This window comes from Salvelinus alpinus, chromosome 6, assembly GCF_045679555.1.
Source record: "Salvelinus alpinus chromosome 6, SLU_Salpinus.1, whole genome shotgun sequence".
Taxonomy (NCBI): Eukaryota; Metazoa; Chordata; class Actinopteri; order Salmoniformes; family Salmonidae; genus Salvelinus; species Salvelinus alpinus.
Window position 1 is genome coordinate 85,706,686 of NC_092091.1, and position 18,629 is coordinate 85,725,314.

The 18,629-nt window shown below is 45.8% G+C and overlaps 1 long non-coding RNA gene across 1 annotated transcript; it reads left to right on the forward strand.

Annotated features, from left to right (window-relative positions):
• The first annotated feature begins 3,222 nt into the window (after positions 1–3,222).
• LOC139577756 (uncharacterized) lies at positions 3,223–15,641 on the forward strand. The gene is made up of 4 exons (XR_011675388.1): positions 3,223–3,518; positions 14,379–14,408; positions 14,640–14,945; positions 15,374–15,641. It is a non-coding gene; the product is annotated as an uncharacterized lncRNA (long non-coding RNA).
• Positions 15,642–18,629: the final 2,988 nt, after the last annotated feature.

The window sequence follows — 18,629 nt, forward strand, 5'->3', positions numbered from 1 at the left end:
CACACCTTATGGTGTCAAACCCTGTTATATAGATCACACCTTATGGTGTCAAACCCTGTTATATAGATCACCCCTTATGGTGTCAAACCCTGCATGTGCAGCTAAAAGAACAAGTTATTCTCAACACAAGAATGTGCAACAGTCACTCCTGCAGCAAAGCAGAGACTTGGCTGATTTCTTTTGATTTTCCCATGATGTCAAGCAAAGAAGCACTGAGTTTGAAGCTAGGCCTTGAAATACACCCACAGGTACACCTCCAATTGACTCAAATGATGTCAATTAGCCTATCAGAAGCTTCTAAAGCCATGACATAATTTTCTGGAATTTTCCAAGCTGTTTAAAGGCACAGTCAACTTAGTGGATGTAAACTTCTGACCCACTGGAATTTTGATAGTGAATTATAAGTGAAATAATTTGTCTGTAAACAATTGTTGGGAAAATGACTTGTGTCATGCACAAAGTAGATGTCCTAACCGACTTGCCAAAACTGTAGTTTGTTAACAAGAAATTTGTGGAGTGGTTGAAAAATGTGTTTTAATGACTTCAACCTAAGTGTATGTAAACTTCCAACTTCAACTGTATGTGTAACTTTGCTGCTCTGTCAGCAGTTTCCTGTGGGGTTTTTCACAACAGATCTGTTTGCTCTATTTAGCTGAGTTCAACCACTGATCTAAGAAAAGGTTTCCACACCATTGAAATAAGGAAGTAATGAGAGACAAGTCATAAAGCCTCGCAGTATTTTACATTCTTCAGTCCTCTACATGACAGTAGACTGTATAGCTCAGTGGAGCCCCAGTTAGAGACAGATATGATACCTGCAGTGGTACTGATGACCCTGTTGTGGAGCACAGGTAGGAGGCTGTTATATTGATATACACTTGTGACAGTTACTGAGATATGTTTTAATTTGCAGGGCTAGTAAAATAACATGCAACTGGAAGCAGACAGTAAAAATGTGTCTCAAAGCAGGACAATGATGTGATCACCTGTAAATGTACTTTACTGTAGTCTAACTGTCCATCTGGGGACAGGCACTAATGTCAGTTAAGTTGTGATGGTGTCCTGCATCTGACTGTTGTATATTCAGTGTGTCAATGATTGATTGTATCTGTCTCTATGTAAATGAAAGAGTATATTTTATGTATTATAATTAATATTGGTCTTATGTTAGAGTAGGAGAAGGGGGCGTGTCAACGCCAGAGTTGTGTAACCTGAGTCAAGCTCAACAGGCCTGATGCTACATGGCAGGAAGAGAGAGAGAATGAGAGAGAGAGGAAAGAGGGGGTGGGGAGGGCAGAGGAGAGAGAGAGGAGGGGGGGAGGAGACAGAGTATAGCTGAGGGAAGTAGGGGGTGGGGAGGGCAGAGGAGAGGAGGGGAGGAGACAGAGTATAGCTGAGGGAAGTAGGGGGTGGGGAGGGCAGAGGAGAGGAGAGGAGGGGAGGAGACAGAGTATAACTGAGGGAAGTAGGGGGTGGGGAGGGCAGAGGAGGGGAGGAGACAGAGTATAGCTGAGGGAAGTAGGGGGTGGGGAGGGCAGAGGAGAGGAGAGAGGAGGGGAGGAGACAGAGTATAGCTGAGGGAAGGAGGCATGATGAGGGTGCTGCAGCGCCCCCACAAAAATAAAAAAATACAAATATGTAATTTATAATTTTTTGTAAACTTCCGGGAACATTTTTTCACCCTAGTAGTCCAGTACTGTATCAGCAGGTTTGATATAGCCTTCTGTAGGGAGCCAAAAATAAACGTTTTGCTTATAGGGGCGGCAGGTAGCCTAGTGGTTAAAGTGTTGGGCCAGTAACTGAAAGGTTGCTAGATCGAATCCCTGAGCTGACAAGGTAAAAATCTGTTGTTCTGCCCATGAATAAGGTAGTTAAACCACTGTTCCTAGTCCGTCATTGTAAATATGAATTTGTTCTTAACTGACTTGCCTAGTTAAATAAAACAATAGGACTACATCATCATCCTCTGTCTGCATCCTAATCCCTACCTGTAGTCTACCTACCTCTGGTATAATGCATTTCCACCTCTCACTCCATCAGTGTTGCTCTGTCTGCATCCTAATCCCTACCTGTAGTCTACCTACCTCTGGTATAATGCATTTCCACCTCTCACTCCATCAGTGTTGCTCTGTCTGCATCCTAATCCCTACCTGTAGTCTACCTACCTCTGGTATAATGCATTTCCACCTCTCACCCCATCAGTGTTACTCTGTCTGCATCCTAATCCCTACCTGTAGTCTACCAACCTCTGGTATAATGCATTTCCACCTCTCACTCCATCAGTGTTGCTCTGCCTGCATCCTAATCCCTACCTGTAGTCTACCTACCTCTGGTATAATGCATTTCCACCTCTCACTCCATCAGTGTTGCTCTGTCTGCATCCTAATCCCTACCTGTAGTCTACCTACCTCTGGTATAATGCATTTCCACCTCTCACTCCATCAGTGTTGCTTGTCCATCTTCCTGAATTAAAAGATGAACAGATCAATATTGCTGCATAACGTCATTAAATATTGCTAAGTTATTTATCTATAGTGTGGATGTAGGGCTGTTTTTAGTATATAATGAGCACCCAGATGCTGCGTAGGCAACACAATAATATCAGACAGACAAACTGGCCCTGCTGCCTCCGTGTTGACTACTATGTTGCAATATGAATATTCTCAGAGTTGTCTTGTTGATACTAAACGTTTCATTTCCTCCGAGCCGCCTCGTTTATTTATACAATGTTTCAATATTATCAGAGCCACCTTGTTGATGCAATGCTTCAGTATTCACAGAATGTTTCCTTTCCCTGGTGAATAATGCAGACAGGCAAATACAAAATGAACTGGGTGCAGACATCATAAGGAACATCTCTGAATGCAGAGCAACAATTTTGTTGGGAAGCACATGAGACAATGACACTGTCATAGTACACAATACAAACCGCTCCACAAGGGTGACTTCATATACATTATAGCAGGGGGTCGACAACGTTTGCCACTTTACAATTGATCCTACAATTTCTAAAGATCTGCGTGACTGTAATTATTTCCATATAAGTATTTTATGCTACTCAACTGTGCCCCAAAAATGTTTAACTGCCCACAAACGGAATATTTTTGCTGGCTACTGGACAGAAACGTTGTTCCTTTAACCACAGGCCACGGAGCCCCACTATGCATTGCCTTCCTGTATGGAGGCGCTGTCCAATCAGCGGTGCAGGTTAAGGTAAAGGTTAAATATTGTATTGTTTTTGTTCATTTCTGAGTGATGTTCTATCGATTCCCTGCGTCATTTCCTGTTTTCATGTGTATCTGAGTTATTTGCCTTCAAGCAGGCAGAAATATGTCCGGTATGACGTAGCACCGTGATAAAGTCTCACTACACTGGAAGTTAATAGGAATATGACTTTTAGATCGCCAAAACGTTATTCATACACGTCAGATTTCAATACTGGACGATATAACTCGGGAGGTCTTCTCTCGAATGAGCCATTGATCATATTTGTGTGATGTTCCTGCCTTGAGAAACAGGTAATTTAACGGAGGGTCTAACACGTTTCTCCTAGTTGTCTGCCTCTTTTGTCCAGGATGCATTGCGTTGTGCCTTTGCCAGAGATATTATAGAAAGGAGATAGGAATCCAATTTAATGGAACACTGTATAACGCCCTTCCCAGCAGACTGTTGACCAATCACGTTCAGGTTATCATGCTACGTCACGCAGTTGTTAAGATAATCGTCAGTGTACTTTATGTCGAGAAATGTGCCTATTTTCTTCGAAAGTACGTAATGCCACGATTCCAAAGCGAAACGATACTACAGAGAGCAAGTTAATTACCTCACATCTCGGAAAAGATTAGTAATGTTGTACTTCTTGTTGACTAAATTCGTGTTAATGTTGGGTTTTTGAGCTAGCGCCCAGTAGACTCCCATTCACTCCGTGAAGGAGAGCGATCCCTGTCCCAGAATCGCCCAGAATGCACCACGTGGGCCAATGACGTAGCATCGTCATGGTTTCCCATCTCCTCAAAAGTATATCTGCCGTTGTGATTTAAACTCCACTCTGTGAGACACATCGATCTGCAGGTTGAATATGGTGAGATTGTAGACTCCTAAAATCATAGTGCAGTTTGTTTAGGTGATTTAACAGCTAGTTAGCTACTTCACATACTGATATTGTCTTTGGTATTATTGTGTGTAGATACTTTTAGCTACCAGCCAGCCCATACAGAGAGCATTGCATTGTGGATTTTGTACTCGACTTGAGCTGCAACAGATTTCCGCAACGACGTTCCATCTTGTTACCAACCTTATTATTAGGGATGCACCGATATTACATTTTTGGCCGATACCGATATCCATTATTTTCCTTGCCCCCCCCAAAAAATTATTCCGATATAAAATATTTTGCGGTCTTTTAAGCATTCTAGTACAGTTAAATAATTAATGTCTGGGGTCATTTTTGTTCGTTTTTGCTGTTCTCCAAATAGTACTTTAGAGTTTATAGTTTAGTAAATTAGCTTCAACTGGTGGAGGGATTCTACACATCCCATTTAGCCATACCCTAGGTTTAGCTGTATTTCTACACACCCCATTTAGTCATACCCTAGGTTTAGCTGTATTTCTACACACCCCATTTAGCCATATCCTAGGTTTAGCTGTATTTCTACACACCCCATTTAGCCATACCCTAGGTTTAGCTGTATTTATACACACCCAAACTACTTGATGTGTCTATGGGACAGAGGAGGAGGGGAGGGGAGATGGAGAGAGAGGGAGATGTCAACAGAGATGGGGCTGACAGAATAACATGCAGTCAACTCAATATCTTTTCATAACTGACTTCTCACCAGTGATGTCATCACAACCAGTAACCTTTTCCACTCTTCCACTCTTGGTCCGGCTCAGCTTGACCCTGACCTTTGAATTTCATTATTTAAAAAACAGACAGAAGCAAATGTATTAAATTAGATCCACCACATGTTTCAATCAGACCACCATAGTCCCTGTGTCCAAGAACACCAAGGTAACCTGCCTAAATGACTACCGACCCGTAGTACTCACGTCTGTAGCCATGAAGGGCTTTGAAAGGCTGGTCATGGCTCACATCAACACCATCATCCCAGAAACCCTAGACCCACTCCAATTTGCATACCGCCCCAACAGATCCACAGATGATGCAATCTCTGCTGCACTCAACACTGCCCTTTCCCACCTGGACAAAAGGAACACCTATTTGAGAATGCTATTCATTGATTACAGCTCAGCGTTAAACACCATAGTACCCTCAAAGCTCATCACTAAGCTAAGGACCCTGGGACTGAACACCTCCCTCTGCAACTGGATCCTGGACTTCCTGACGGGCCCCCCCCAGGTGGTAAGGTTAGGTAACAACACATCCGCCACGCTGATCCTCAACACGGGGGCTGTGTGCTCAGTCCCCTCCTGTACTCCCTGTTCACTCATGACTGCACGCCGAGGCATGACTCCAACACCATTAAGTTTGCCGATGACACAACAGTGGTAGGCCTGATCACTGACAATAGTGCGACAGCCTATAGGGAGGAGGTCAGAGACCTGGCCGTGTGGTGCCAGGACAACAATCTCTCCCTCAACGTGATCAAGACAAAGGAGATGATTGTGAAAGAAAGGAAAAGGAGGACCGAGCACGCCCCCATTCTCATCAACGGGGCTGTAGTGGAGCAGGTTGAGAGCTTCAAATTCCTTGGTGTCCACATCACCAACATCCTAACATGGTCCAAACCCACGAAGACAGTCGTGAAGAAGGCACGACAAAAGGAGACGGAAAGGATTTGGCATGGGTCCTCAGATCCTCAAAAGGTTCTACAGCTGCACCATCGAGAGTATCCTGACGGGTTGCATCACTGCCTGGTATGGCAACTGATCGATCTCTGACCGCATGACACTATAGAGGGTAGTGCGTACGGCCCAGTACATCAAGCTTGGGTCAAGCTTTCTGCCATCCAGGACCTCTATACCAGGCGGTGTCAGAGGAAGGCCATAAAAATGGTCAAAGACTCCAGTCACCCTAGTCATAGACTGTTCTCTCTTCTACCGCACGGCAAGCGGTTCCGGAGCACCAAGTCTAGGTCCAAGAGGCTTCTAAACATCTTCTACACCCAAGCCATAAGACTCCTGAACATCTAATCAAATGGCTACCCAGACTATTTGCATTGTCCCCCCCTTCGCCTACGCTGCTGCTACTCTCTGTTATTATCTATGTATAGTCACTTTAATAACTCTACCTACATGTACATATTACCTCAATAACCTTGACACCGGTGACCCGCACATTGACTCTGCACCGGTACCCCGGTACCACTAGGGCCCTCTCAACCAGCTGGCTACACTAGGGCCCTCTCAACCAGCTGGCTACACTAGTGCCCTCTCAACCAGCTGGCTACACTAGGGCCCTCTCAACCAGCTGGCTACACTAGTGCCCTCTCAACCAGCTGGCTACACTAGTGCCCTCTCAACCAGCTGGCTACACTAGTGCCCTCTCAACCAGCTGGCTACACTAGTGCCCTCTCAACCAGCTGGCTACACTAGGGCCCTCTCAACCAGCTGGCTACACTAGTGCCCTCTCAACCAGCTGGCTACACTAGTGCCCTCTCAACCAGCTGGCTACACTAGTGCCCTCTCAACCAGCTGGCTACACTAGGGCCCTCTCAACCAGCTGGTTACACTAGTGCCCTCTCAACCAGCTGGCTCCACTAGGGCCCTCTCAACCAGCTGGTTCCACTAGTGCCCTCTCAGCCAGCTGGTTCCACTAAGGTCCTCTCAACCAGCTGGCTACACTAGTGCCCTCTCAGCCAGCTGGCTACACTAGTGCCCTCTCAACCAGCTGGCTACACTAGTGCCCTCTCAACCAGCTGGCTCCACTAAGGTCCTCTCAACCAGCTGGCTACACTAGTGCCCTCTCAACCAGCTGGCTACACTAGTGCCCTCTCAACCAGCCGGCTACACTTGTGCCCTCTCAACCAGCTGGCTACACTAGGGCCCTCTCAGCCAGCCGTCTCCACTAGGGCCCTCTCAGCCAGCCGTCTCCACTAGGGCCCTCTCAGGCACCTGTCTCCACTAGGGCCCTCTCAGCCACCTGTCTCCACTAGGGCCCTCTCAGCCACCTGTCTCCACTAGGGCACTCTCAGTCACCTGTCTCCACTAGGGCCCTCTCAGTCACATGTCTCCACTAGGGCCCTCTCAGCCTCCTGTCTCCACTAGGGCCCTCTCAGCCACCTGTCTCCACTAGGGCCCTCTCAGCCACCTGTTTCCACTAGGGCCCTCTCAGTCACCTGTCTCCACTAGGGCCCTCTCAGCCAGCCGGCTCCACTAGGGCCCTCTCAGCCAGCTGGTGTGTGTAGGAGAGTGTGAGCTGTGTGTACAATAAGTAGAAGTACAAATGTCAAGGGAAATGAACTAAAGTGATAAATCTAGTCCTAGGTTTTATTTACTGTGGTGTTTGTTCTCCACTGGTTACCCTGTTCTCATCACAACAGGTCACACATTCTGCTGACATGATCGCACACTGTGGTATTTCACCTAACAGATACGGGAGCTTGTCGGCAGTGGGCACATAGCCAGTCTTCTCTCTGCCTGTTTCAATCCTTTCTCAATAGCAAGGCTCACTTCATTTGTATATTGTACATTTTTTCCCCCAGTTTTCTATCAGATAGTCTGTCACCATGTAATGTCTGTTTAGGGCCAAATAGTTTTGGGATTTTTATATTTTGGGGGAAAAAGATCAGGAAACTCATATTAATATTTTACATGTATTTAACCCTTATTATTTACACTAAACTATCTCCATTTATACTTCCATAAATGTGTTAAACTGGTACCAGGAGACCTTCAGACGAGTCTTGTAAAGCTTGTGGGCGTCCTAGATCAAACCAACCTGTACGTGTTCCTGAGAGACTCACCTTTCCATAGTGGGGTCATGTTAGTGTGTCCTAGATCAAACCAACCTGTACGTGTTCCTGAGAGACTCACCTTTCCATAGTGGGGTCATGTTAGTGTGTCCTAGATCAAACCAACCTGTACGTGTTCCTGAGAGACTCACCTTTCCATAGTGGGGTCATGTTAGTGTGTCCTAGATCAATACAACCTGTACGTGTTCCTGAGAGACTCACCTTTCCATAGTGGGGTCATGTTAGTGTGTCCTAGATCAAACCAACCTGTACGTGTTCCTGAGAGACTCACCTTTCCATAGTGGGGTCATGTTAGTGTGTCCTAGATCAATACAACCTGTACGTGTTCCTGAGAGACTCACCTTTCCATAGTGGGGTCATGTTAGTGTGTCCTAGATCAATACAACCTGTATGTGTTCCTGAGAGACTCACCTTTCCATAGTGGGGTCATGTTAGTGTGTCCTAGATCAATACAACCTGTACGTGTTCCTGAGAGACTCACCTTTCCATAGTGGGGTCATGTTAGTGTGTCCTAGATCAATACAACCTGTACGTGTTCCTGAGAGACTCACCTTTCCATAGTGGGGTCATGTTAGTGTGGAGTCCAAACGGTTCTGACACTACAGACAGAAGTTGTCAGATGGACTGTACGACTTCAGACGATGCTTATGGGGTTGTAGAGCAAAACGGAGAACATCATCGTGTTCCTGAGTCTCATCTTTCCACAGTTTAAAGGCCAAACTGATCGGATGTTACAGATTTCCACACGGCCGCAGAAATGGTAGGCTAAAGGTTCAATTGTAAATGAAAAGAGCATCTGCCAAACATGGATTGTGTGTGTGGGGGTACAGAGATGTGGTAGTCATATAATAATCATGCTGTGGTCTACATTTAGTTCATCATCAAGCAGACCAGATCATTAGAGATGGTGGGAGAGCCTGTTAGGCTGTTTAAAATGGAACAATATCATTTATATACTGTACCATGAGACTAATACCTCTATATACATTTTAACAGGATTTGAGTGACGTTTTCTAAATTGTTTTATAATAAATATATATAATACATTTGTCACAGAGACATCATGGTGTGTACATCAATTTAAATCCCAACTTGTAAGGAAAGTATAAATAATAAAAATCCACAATGTATTGGACAGGCCTATGAGGTCTAAAGGTCTGTCTTTCCAAGACATTCTGTTCATCTGCAAGCAGACCTGATGATTCTAGATGGTGGGAGAGCCTGTTATTTAAAATGGAAGAATATAACTTACTGTAGCCTATATAATGTAACAATGACAATAATCCCTTCATATATACTGTAGTTGAAGGTTATTTTAGTGTCATAAAAAGTGTTGATTAAAACAAATCAGGATGTTTGGTGGATGGATTCAGTGTAGATGTTCTGCTGTGTATCGAGGGGTTTATATGAAAGTGGTAGATTTGTAATTCTTTACAAGAGAAAGTTCTGGAATTCTTTTCTTTGGGTGACCTCAGGCTACGGTCTTTGACAATTCAGCTACTTTGTTAACAGTCCTACAACTGTCACCTCATGTAACAACTGATTTACTTAACTAAAGGCACATCTCAATATGTGGTCCAGGTGCCTTAGTGTTCCTATAAAAACCTGTGTCCAAACTCAGCATTAAATAGTATCTAATCAGAATAGTGTACAGAGATAAGTTATTGCACCTATTGAAATGTAATGTGTTTTTTAGTGTTTATTCTGTTGCATTAAAAAAGTCACTGTTGCCTATTAGATCAATATCAGTGTGAACACGTCTGATTGGACTAGATCCATGTTGAGGTGAGACACGTCTGATTGGACTAGATCCATGTTGAGGTGAGACACGTCTGATTGGACTAGACCCATGTTGAGGTGAGACGCGTCTGATTGGACTAGATCCATGTTGAGGTGAGACACGTCTGATTGGACTAGATCCATGTTGAGGTGAGACACGTCTGATTGGACTAGATCCATGTTGAGGTGAGACGCGTCTGATTGGACTAGATCCATGTTGAGGTGAGACACGTCTGATTGGACTAGATCCATGTTGAGGTGAGACACGTCTGATTGGACTAGATCCATGTTGAGGTGAGACACGTCTGATTGGACTAGATCCATGTTGAGGTGAGACACGTCTGATTGGACTAGACCCATGTTGAGTTGAGACGCGTCTGATTGGACTAGATCCTTGTTGAGGTGAGACACGTCTGATTGGACTAGATCCATGTTGAGGTGAGACACGTCTGATTGGACTAGATCCATGTTGAGGTGAGACACGTCTGATTGGACTAGATCCATGTTGAGGTGAGACGCGTCTGATTGGACTAGATCCTTGTTGAGGTGAGACACGTCTGATTGGACTAGATCCATGTTGAGGTGAGACACGTCTGATTGGACTAGACCCATGTTGAGGTGAGACGCGTCTGATTGGACTAGATCCTTGTTGAGGTGAGACACGTCTGATTGGACTAGATCCATGTTGAGGTGAGACACGTCTGATTGGACTAGACCCATGTTGAGGTGAGACGCGTCTGATTGGACTAGATCCTTGTTGAGGTGAGACACGTCTGATTGGACTAGATCCATGTTGAGGTGAGACACGTCTGATTGGACTAGATCCATGTTGAGGTGAGACACGTCTGATTGGACTAGATCCATGTTGAGGTGAGACACGTCTGATTGGACTAGATCCACGTTGAGGTGAGACACGTCTGATTGGACTAGATCCATGTTGAGGTGAGGCCATTCCATGTCTTTATTGGTTTGTATGAGAAGACAGTTTGGGAGAAGGTGGTGGACCGTTTGAGGATTCTACAGTTCCCCTGGTGGAGGTTCTTGGAACAACGCTATTTAAGTCTGAGGTTGATTACAACCAAATAAGGTGCTGCTATGTTGTGTGTTATCTTGAATACCAGGCAGATGTTGGAGTACAGAATGAAATGGAGAGAAGAGGAGAGGGGAGAAGAGGAGAGGAGAGGGGGAGAAGATTAGAGGGGAAGGATAATAAAGGGGGGAGAAGAGGGGGAGAAGAGTTGAAGTGAGGGGGAGAAGGGGAGAAGAGAGGGGGAGAAGAGAAAAAGAGAGGGGGGAGAAGAGGAGAAGAGTTGAAGAGGGGGAGAAGGGGAGCAGGGGAGAAGAGCAGAGGAAGAGAAGGGAAGAAGAGAGGAGGAGAAGAGTTGAAGAGAAGAGGAGAGGGGGAGAAGAGCAGAGGGAGAGAAGGGGAAAAGAGAGGGGGGAGAAGGGAGGGAGAAGAGGAGAGGGGTGAAGAGAAGAGTAGAATGGGGAGAAGAAGAGAAGAAAGGGGCAGAAGAGGAAAAAGGGGAGGAGAGGAGGAGAAGAGAAGGGGGGAAAGGGGGGAGAAGAGAGGGAAGAAGAGGAGAAGAACAGGGGAGGAGAGGAGAGGGAGGAAGAAGAGTGGAGGAAAGGGGAGGAGAAGGGGAGAAGAGGGGGGAGAGGGGAGAAGAGGAGGGAGGGAGAGAAGGGGAGAAGAGAGGGAGAAGAGTAGAGGGGTGACGAGAAGAGTAGAATGGGGAGAAGAAGAGAAGAAAGTGGCAGAAGAGGAGAAGAGAGGGGCAGAAGAGAAGAGTAGAAGGTGAGAGGAGAGGGGGAGAAGAGGAGATGGGAGAAGAGAGGGGGTAGAAGAGAAGAGGAGAATGAGAGGGGGAGAAGAGGAGAGTAGAAGGTGAAGAGGAGAGAGTGGAAAGAGGGGGAGAAGAGGAGAAGAGGGGGGAGAAGAGACGGGGAGAAGAGGAGAAGAACGGGGGAGGAGAGGAGAGGGGGGAAGAAGAGTGGAGGAAAGGGGAGGAGAGGGGGAGAAGAGGAGAAGAGAGAGAAGGGGAGTTATTGGCCCAACCCCGGCCAACAGCTCCGCACCCCCCGCAGCTACTTGCCCAAGCCTCCCCAGCTTCTCCTTCACCCAAATCCAGATAGCAGATGTTCTGAAAGAGCTGCAAAACCTGGACCCCTACAAATCAGCTGGGCTAGACAATCTGGACCGTCTCTTTCTTTAATTATCCGCTGCCATTGTTGCAACCCCTATTACTAGTCTGTTCAACCTCTCTTTCGTATCGTCCGAGATCCCTAAAGATTGGAAAGCTGCTGTGGTGATCCCCCTCTTCAAAGGGGGTGACACTCTAGACCCAAACTGTTACAGACCTATATCCATCCTGCCCTGCCTTTCTAAAGTCTTCGAAAGCCAAGTTAATAAACAGATCACTGACCATTTCGCAACCCACCGTACCCGCTGTGCAGTCCGGTTTTCGAGCTGGTCACGGTTACACCTCAGCCACGCTCAAGGTCCTAAACGATATCATAACCGCCATCGATAAAAGACAATACTGTGCAGCCAAATTCATTGACCTGGCCAAGGATTTCGACTCTGTCAATCACCGTATTTTTATCGGCAGACTCAACAGCCTTGGTTTCTCAAATGACTGCCCCGCCTGGTTCACCAACTACTTCTCAGACAGAGTTCAGTGTGTCAAATCGGAGGGCCTGTTGTCCGGACCTCTGGCAGTCTCTATGGGAGTACCACATGGTTCAATTCTCAGGCCTACTCTTTTCTCTGTATATATCAACGATGTCGCTCTTGCTGCTGGTGATTCTCTGATCCACCTCTACGCAGACGACACCATTCTGTATACATCTGGCCCTTCTTTGGACACTGTGTTAACTAACCTCCAAACGAGATTCAATGCCATACAACACTCCTTCCGTGGCCTCCAACTGCTCTTAAATGCTAGTAAAACGGAGAATAGAGAAGAGGAGAGAAGAGGGGTAAAATATTAGAAGGGGGAGAAGAGGAGAGGGAGAGAAGAGAGGGGTAGAATAGTCGAGGAGGGAGAAGAGAAGAGGGAGAGAAGAGAAGAGGGGTAGAATATTAGAAGGGGGAAAGAGGAGAGGAAAGAGAGGAGAGGGGTAGAATATTAGAGGGGGGAGAAAAGATGGGGGAGAGAAGAGAAGGTGAGAAAATGAGATTGTGAGGTGGAGAGGGGGAGAAGAGCAGGGGGCAGAAGAGGAGAAGAGAGGGGGAGAAGAAGGGGAGAGGAGAGGTGAAGAAGATGAATGGGGAGAAGAGGAGAGGGGTAGAATATTCGAGGGGGGAGAAGAGGAGAGGGGTGGAATATTCGAGGAGGGAGAAGAGGAGAGTGGGAGAAGAGGAGAGGGGGAGAAAAGGAGAGGGGGAGAAGAGGAGAGGGGTAGAATATTCCAGGGGGGAGGAGAGGGGGAGAAGAGGAGAGGGGTGGAATATTCGAGGAGGGAGAAGAGGAGATGGAGAGAAGAGGACTGGGGTAGAAGAGAAGAGGGGGAGAAGAATAGAGGAGAGGAGAGGAGAGTAGAGAAGAGGAGAGGGGGAGGGAGAGTAGAGGAGGGGAGGGGTGATGAGAGGGGAGGGGGAGAAGATGAAAGGGGGAGAGGGGGAGAGGAGAGGAGGGGGGAAGAGAGGGGGAGGAAAGGAGAAGGGGAGAGGAGGTACTGTTTGTCTCCCACCGTTCCACTCAGAGGACTCTACCTTCTGTTATCAAGTGGGCGTTTCCACCATATTTAGTTTACCAGTCATTTCAGTGAAGGGAACAAGTGCAAACTTTAGGAGAAAGGAGAGATAATTGGGTCAATTCTTCTCTTTAGTCTTCAGTCCTGCGTCTGTGACACCAGATTACAACCTAGTGGCCATAAGAGGAACTGTCCTGTCAGTGTGTTTTTACTGCTGGCTCAAAACAACACATGCAAACAGGATATGATTCATGTGTGAGTACTAAAAGCATATGAATATAGTATATTATAGTATATTTATTATATATGTGGGTCTGATAAGTAAACACTCTTAATGTTTGCTGTTTTATCACTCAGAAGAACATTGGACACTATGTAACCAAACACATGTGAAATCTCATGATAAACCTGTCTTCCCATCACATCATGAAAGGTCATGTTGATGTTCATTTAACCTCTGTCTCTCTCTTCCTCTGACTCCTCCCTTTCTCCTCTGTCTCTCTCTTCCTCTGACTCCTCCCTTTCTCCTCTGTCTCTCTCTTCCTCTGACTCCTCCCTTTCTCCTCTGTCTCTGTCTTCCTCTGACTCCTCCCTTTCTCCTTTGTCTCTCTCTTCCTCTGACTCCTCCCTTTCTCCTCTGTCTCTGTCTTCCTCTGACTCCTCCCTTTCTCCTCTGTCTCTGTCTTCCTCTGACTCCTCCCTTTCTCCTCTGTCTCTCTCTTCCTCTGACTCCTCCCTTTCTCCTCTGTCTCTCTCTTCCTCTGACTCCTCCGTTTCTCCTCTGTCTCTCTCTTTCTCTGACTCCTCCCTTTCTCCTCTGTCTCTCTCTTCCTCTGACTCCTCCCTTTCTCCTCTGTCTCTCTCTTCCTCTGACTCCTCTCTTTCTCCTCTGTTTCTCTCTTCCTCTGACTCCTCCCTTTCTCCTTTGTCTCTCTCTTTCTCCTCTGTCTCTGTCTCTCTCCTCAGATCTCCAGGCTCAAAGCGTCAGTCCACCAGGTAGGTAGAGTATAAATCTACAGTGATTATAGCAGTTCAATATTAGTCAACTTTATTATCCCACATGGAGAAATTCATGTGTCCATACAAACCATTCTAAAACCCAATAACAAGTAGTGTTTTATGGAACTACTAATACTTGTCAACCACAAAGCATTACTGCTGTTAGAATAACAGAATCACTGTCATCATCTGTCCTCACCACTGTGTTTTCCTCTCTGCTGTTTACAGCTGAACTCTCAGTCAGACTGGTGGATGGGACCACTTCCTGTTCTGGGACAGTGGAAGTCTTCTATGAAGGAGAGTGGTTGGGTCTATGTACTGATTGGTGGAGCATGATAGAGACTAAGGTTGTGTGTAGAGAGCTGGACTGTGGGAATCCTGTAGCTGAATCTAGAATACCTCTGGTTGAAGATGGAAGAGGAGTCATACTATTGAGTTGCTATGGAAATGAGTCTTCTATTGGACAGTGTGACATCATAGAAGTAGGACGTGGTGTCTGTAATGGTGAATATTATCGTCATGTGATCTGTTCAGGTAAGAGACTGGTCATATTGAGAGATTTATTTATACATTATACAATATTACCATGTATCATGTTTTATGTGTTTTTAATTTCATTTAAATAGAGGGAGAGATGTCAGATGTATTTAAACATTATATTTGTGTTTGTCATATTGGTTTATGGGAGATGTTCATGGGCAGATCATTGTAGTTCAGATGGTACTGAAGTGAAGCTGCCTGATGGATGTCCAGCTGTTTATTTTCTATAAAGTGAAGTGAACTTATTCCTGTCTCCTGCCTGCATTATTCCCAACCCGATCCTGAGTGACTAAGAACCCATTTCTACCTGTTACAGTATCAAACATAGCAAACTACAATCTTTTATCCAACATATTTGTGTTTAGTCCTTGACAGTGTCATCAACAAACTGATTGAATATTCAACCAACTCTTTTTCTCCAGAGTCTGTGCGGCTTGTGGATGGAGCTGGTCTCTGCTCTGGGAGAGTGGAGGTGAAGTCCAATCAGTCCTGGGCCTCAGTGTGTGAAGCTGACTTTGACCGGCAGGATGCAGAGGTAGTCTGTGGGGAGCTTGGCTGTGGGGCTCCTGCAGCTCTACAGGGGGGGGCTCTATGGAGGAGGTGAGGGTCAGACCTGGGATAAAGAGTTCCAGTGTAAAGGCAATGAGTCCCTTCTCCTGGCCTGTGACACCTCAGACAGAAAACACAACACCTGCCTACCTGGTAATGCTGTTGGACTCACCTGCTCAGGTAAGAAACAGTTTGTCACTCAATCAACATTGTTTCTCACCTGGAGTGAAGAATATGAGAGACAATATAGGTGTGTTTTAGTGAGAAAATAGTAAGATTACTGTCTCTCTCTTTTCTTTTCTCAGAGCCTGATGATGTGAGGCTGGTGGGAGGAGGCAGTCGCTGTGCTGGTGGAGTGGAGCGGTACGACCAGGGAGAGTGGAGGACTGTGGGAACTGAGGACGAGGACAAGGAGGATGTAGCTGCAGTAGTGTGTAGACAGCTGGGTTGTGGCTCCACTGTTTCAGTACTACCTGGATACACCACTAGAGGGTTTGGAGTTCAATGTTGTGGGTGTAAGCGCGCACTGAGGGAGTGTACCAGAAGCTATGATCACCTTCCTGGACTCAAAGTGATCTGCTCAGGTAATAACAATATACTCTATATGGCCAAAAGTATGTGGACATCAGTGGATTCGGCTATTTCAGCCACACCTGTTGCTGACAGGTGTATAAACTCGAGCATGCAACCATGCAATCTCCATAGACAAACATCGGCAGTAAAATGTCCTTACTGATAATCTCAGTGACTTTCAACGTAGCACGTCTAGGAGCAACAACGGCTCAGTCGTGAAGTGGTAGACAACACAAGCTGACAGAACGGACCGCCGGGTGTTGAACCACGTAGAGCGTAAAAATAATCCTCTGTTGTAAAACTCACTGCTGAGTTCCACATACTTTTGTCCATGTATTATATCTCCTTCCTGGACTCACAGTGATCTGCTCAGGAAATATCAACATATTATAATTATATTATATTATTATATATTATTATTATATATATTATATTATTATATTATAATTATATTCAACTGATTTCCTTCATTCATACAACTTCCTCTGCACCTCTCATGATGACTGTTTAGCTTGTAAGTCTGCCTTGCAAAATAGATCACTCAGTCAAGTAGGAATCAAATACAACTTAAATATCCCAGAATGCTTTTGTATTTGAGTGTTATCTCAGTGAACGTCTCTACTCACTACCACATGTCATGTTATTGTCATATCTAAACGAGGAAAGTAGTTGAGGAGCTACGTTTTCTTTTTCTCTCCTCTTGTTCCAGATGTCCTGCTTAAGCCTGATATCAACATATGTTGTCTCAGTGACTGTAGGCCCACTACTCATGTTGCCCTGTGAGGGAGGGTGGCTGGCACTGTTACATGCTGATGTTATTGTCATATCTATAGGAAACTAGTTGAAGAGGTTTTTCTTGTTCTCTTTTACTGTTACAGATCTCCTGGTCCAGCCTGATATCTCCCTGACTGACTCAATGGGAGGGGTCTCCAGGGGCCACCAGGGGCCCGAGGTGTTCAGGGGCTACAGCTTCACCATCACCTGCTCCACTCAGCCACAGTACCCAGGAGGCTCCTTCCTCCTCACGTTCACCGGCTCCAACAGAACCCAGACCCAGCCAGCTGTCAATCACGCTGCTGCCTTCCTCTTCCCTGCTGCAGATGACTCCCACCAAGGGAACTACAGCTGTGTTTATGACAATTATGTTTTCTCTCATAACTTCTCCTCTGAGAGTGAGCTCCTCTCCCTCAGCATCACAGGTAACTGAACATGAACCAGACTTATAACTTTGTCATTGACAGATTTCCCACAGATCTATGTGATGATGATCAGTCCCCTCATCAAAGGTGTTTCTGTTTGCAGCCTCTCCTCTGCCAGCCTCTCATGATGACTGTTTAGCAAAATATGATGCAATCTCTATTACACTTAACACTGCCCTTTCCCACTTGGACAAAAGGAACACCTATGTGAGAATGCTGTTCATTGACTACAGCTCATCGTTCAACACCATAGTACCCTCAAAGCTCATCACTAAGCTAAGGATCTTGGGACTAAAGACCTCCCTCTTCAACTGGATCCTGGACTTCCTGACGGGCCGCCCCCAGGTGGTGAGGGTAGGTAGCAACACATCTGCCACGCTGATCCTCAACACTGGAGCCCCTCAGGGGTGCGTGCTCAGTCCCCTCCTGTACTCCCTGTTCACCCACGACTGCGTGGCCAGGCACGACTCCAACACCATCATTAAGTTTGCAGACGACAGAACAGTGGTATGCCTGATACCCAACAACGACAAGCCTATGGGGAGGACGTCAGAGACCTGGCTGGGTGGTGTCAGAATAACAACCTGTCCCTCAACGTAACCAAGACTAACCAAGACTCTCTACTGTATATAGCCTCTCAACTGTATATAGTCTCTCTACTGTATATAGCCTCTCTACTGTATATAGCCTCTCTACTGTATATAGCCTCTCTACTGTATATAGCCTCCCTACTGTATATAGCCTCTCTACTGTATATAGCCTCCCTACTGTATATAGCCTCTCTACTGTATATAGCCTCTCTACTGTATATAGCCTCTCTACTGTATATAGCCTCTCTACTGTATATAGCCTCCCTACTGTATATAGCCTCTCTACTGTATATAGCCTCTCTACTGTATATAGCCTCTCTACTGTATATAGCCTCTCTACTGTATATAGCCTCTCTACTGTATATAGCCTCTCTACTGTATATAGCCTCTCTACTGTATATAGCCTCGCTACTGTATATAAACTCTCTACTGTATATAGCCTCAGTACTGTATATAGCCTATCTACTGTATATAGCCTCTCTACTGTATAGAGTCTCTCTACTGTATATAGCCTCTCTACTGTATATAGCCTCTCTACTGTATATAGCCTCTCTACTGTATATAGCCTCACTACTGTATATAACCTCACTACTGTATATAACCTCTGTACTGTATATAGCCTCTCTACTGTAAATAGCCTCACTACTGTATATAGCCTCTCTACTGTATATAACCTCTCTACTGTATATAGCCTCTACTGTACATAGCCTCTCTACTGTATATAGCCTCTCTACTGTATATACCCTCTACTGTATGTATCCTCTACT